General features: G+C 37.0%; 1 non-coding gene across 1 annotated transcript; it reads right to left on the reverse strand.

Moving 5' to 3' along the window:
• Nucleotides 1–217: 217 nt before the first annotated feature.
• On the reverse strand, nucleotides 218–348 carry LOC125999692 (small nucleolar RNA SNORA20). Its single transcript, XR_007492173.1, has one exon. It is a non-coding gene; the product is annotated as a small nucleolar RNA SNORA20 (small nucleolar RNA).
• Nucleotides 349–3,776: the final 3,428 nt, after the last annotated feature.

Here is a 3,776-nt window from a genome sequence, read left to right on the forward strand (position 1 = left end):
GAATCCAGGGCACATTTTCATCACATACCCTGCTCCTGTTGAGTTTGATAAGTGCTTTGAGTACAGAAAGGGCTTGGGTAGAGTTCTTGCGTTGAGGGTCTGGTATCAAGCAACAGTCTACATTTGGTGCGGAGGAGAAGGATGTCAACAGGAGTGTTGGTTGTAGTGTCTTGCCGGGGGATGAGATGTGGGGCTGAGTGGGTGTCCCTTCACGCCGTGATGTGGAGCCCATGCAGAGGGGATGAAAACAGTCACTTCACCCCCATTTACAAAGGCCCTAATGTCACTGTATCCCACGCATATAACTACTCAGATCATTGCCAGTCTGAGCAGTAAATTAATGGAAAGTAGGCTAGTAAATTCTGCCCAGTCATGTACAACCTACAACCTTTTTAAGTGAAGAATTGAAAACTTTATTTCCCTCTAAGTTGCTTTTTCCTTTGCACTTCAGACTCAAAGAACTGGAGTACATAATTTGCAATGCAGGATGCCTGAGATTAAAAATGAAGTAGTACAATATTATTTTTAATTTTATTTGGGGTGAAGTTGGGTCACACCCGGCAGTGCTCAGGAGTTACTCCCAGCTCAGTGCTAGAGTGTCATTTCTAGAAATTCTGGTTAATGCATCATTTTTCTTTGGTTGGTGTTAGGATTTTTACCTTTGTAATTTGTCCCAGTTATTTAATTATTATTTGTTTTGGTATGCATTTCTTTGGAAAGTTTATCTTTTTCATCCTGTCGGTCTGCCCAATTTGGGGGTTTTTCAATTATTTCTTCAAACACTAACAATAATGTTACATTTTCTACTGTCTATTATTTTTGAAGTGGTCCTGTTTTTTAAATGTTTCATTTTGTTGGTTAAATTGAACACATTTTATTGATATTTTATCAGGGACTTTTTCATATCAATAATAACTGGTTTATAAGGTTGGTTATAATGGAGTTGTTTTTTACCCACTGTTAAAAATTGTTCATGATTCAGTTTCAATCATACAATGTACACTTCATGAGTGTGCATTTCCAGTCACCGATGTCCACAGTTTTCTTCCTAACTACCCTACTGATCTCTCCTATGCCTGCCTCTATGACAGATATTTTTCTTCTTTTTCTTCCATTTTTCCTTTTAGACACTTGTTTTGCAATATTATAAGGGGTATTATGCATATAACTTTACATCCTATCAGCACCCATTTCTTGTCAAGAGTGATCATTTCCAACTTTTATTGTCATAGTAGTCCCTTTTCTGCCCTAATTACATCCCCCTGTTATTTATGACAAGCTTCATACCATGGACCAGTTGTCCTGGCCTACATCTTTATTGTCTCTGAATATTACTACCATACTATCCTTTTTTTATATTTCACAAATGAGTTCAATCATTTTATATCTATCCCTCTTCTTCCAACTCATTTCATTCAGTATATTACACTCCATATCCATCATGTATGAGAAAATTTTACAACTTCATTTTTTCTAGCATAGTATTGGATTATATAAATGTACTAGTTTTAATATCTACTCATCTGTTTGCTGGTACTTGTGTTGTTCATTGATTCTTGCTATTGTGAATAGTGCTGTGATAAACATTGGAATGCAGAGGACTTTATGCATTGTTTTTGGACTCCTAGGCTAAATTCTTAGGAGTGGTATTGCTAGGTCACATGGAAGCTGCATTTCTTCTTTTTTGTAATAAGAACTGCTAAGAGTTATTTAGCATATCCCTTAAGGAAAGATATATTTTCTCATTTATTTCTCATGAAATATTTTCAGACACTGTAGTAGATAAATACTAACTTTATAAAAAATATTTTTATTTTTATTTTTATTAATATATTTTTAAACACTGTGATTACAAATATGATTGTAGTTGGGTTTCAGTCATGTAAAGAACACCCCCCTTCACTGGTGCAACATTCCCACCACCAATGTCCCAAATCTCCCTCTTCACCACTCCACCCCCACCTGTACTCAAGACAGGCTTTCTGCTTCCCTCATTCATTGACACTGTTATGATAGTTCTCAGTATTATTTCCCTAACTGAACTTCTCACTTTTTATGGTGAGCTTCATGTAGTGAGCTGGACCATCCAGTACTCCTCTCTTTTATCTCTGAAAATTATTGTAAAATGTCTTTATTTTTCTTAAAACCAAGATGAGCGAGACTATTCTGCATTTATCTCTCTCCCTCTGACATATTTCACTCAGCATAATAGATTCCATGTACATCCATGTATAGGAAAATTTCTTGACTTCATCTCTCCTGACGGCTGCATAATATTACATTGTGTATGTGTACATGGCTGCATAATATTCCATTGTGTATATATACCAACGTTTCTTTAGCAATTCATCAGTTGAAGGGCATCTGGGCTGTTTCCAGAGTCTGGCTATTGTAAATACCGCTGCAATGAAGATAGGTGGGAGGAAGGGATTTTTGTATTATATTTTGTGTTCAAAGGGTACATCCATAGGAGTCATATAGCTGGATAGTAAGGGAGCTCAATTTACAGTTTTTGGAGGAATCTCATTATCACTTTCCATAAAGGTTGGACTAGACGGCATTCCACCAGCACTTCCTTTCTCTCCACATCACCACCAGCACTGCTTGTTTTCATTTTTTGTGATGTGCACCAATCTCTATGGTATGAAATGGTACCTCATAGTTGTTTTGACTTGCATCTCCCTGATGATTAGTGATATGGGGCATGTTTTCATATGCCTTTGGCCATTTGTATTACTTCTTTAGCAATGTGCCTGTGCATTACTTCTCCATATTTTTTGATGAGATTACATGTTTTTTTCCTTTCTAAATTTCCATCAGTGCCTTGTGCATTTTGGATATTAGCCCCTTATCTGATGGGTATTGGGTGAAAATTTCTCCCATTCAGTGGGTGCCTCTTGTCTCCTGGGCACTATTTCCTTTGAGTTACAGAATCTTCTCAGGTTAATATAATCCCATCTATTTATCTGTGCTTCCATTTGTTTGGAGAGTGCTGTTTCCTCTTTAAAGATGCCTTTAGTCTCAATGTCATGGAATGTTTTACCTACGTGTTCTTCTATATATGTACCTTATGGTTTCAGGTCTGATATCAAGGTCTTTAATCCATTTAATCTATTAATCTCTCAGATAAAGAGTTTAGAATATAAGGACCCTTCTTGGTCCTCTCAGGAGAGTTTCAGGAGACAGAAGAGTAGAGAAACAGCCAAAGGCGACAGGTCCCCCAAAGTCTCTCCCAGTTGCAAAGCTCATATCAGGGCAGGCAGACCCCTACAACCTTCACAGACAACGGAACTACCTTTCTAGGAAGCTCTATTTCTACATTTTTTGAGGAATAGCCATATTCTAAATTCTAGTCTTCTAAATTCTAAGACTCTAAATTCTAAATTTCGAAAACTCTAAATACTATTCTAAAATTATAAAATTCTAAATTATAAAATTCTGAATTCTGGAGCTGGTGAGGTGGCGCTAGAGGTAAGGTGTCTGCCTTGTAAGCGCTAGCCAAGGAAAGATCGTGACCAAGGTTTGATTCCCCAGGCATCCCACCTGGTCCACCCAAGCCTGAGGCAATTTCTGAGCACTTAGCCAGGAGTAAACCCTGAGCACCGAATGGGTGTGGCACAAAAAATTAAAAAATATTTCTGAGCACTTAGCCAGGAGTAACCCCTGAGCATCGAATGGGTGTGGCACAAAAAATAAAAAAAATTCTAAATTCTATTCTAAATGTCAAAATTCTAAGATTCTATATTTTATTTTCTAAAATTTTAAATTCTACTCTA

Source organism: Suncus etruscus, chromosome X (assembly GCF_024139225.1).
Source record: "Suncus etruscus isolate mSunEtr1 chromosome X, mSunEtr1.pri.cur, whole genome shotgun sequence".
Lineage (NCBI taxonomy): Eukaryota > Metazoa > Chordata > Mammalia > Eulipotyphla > Soricidae > Suncus > Suncus etruscus.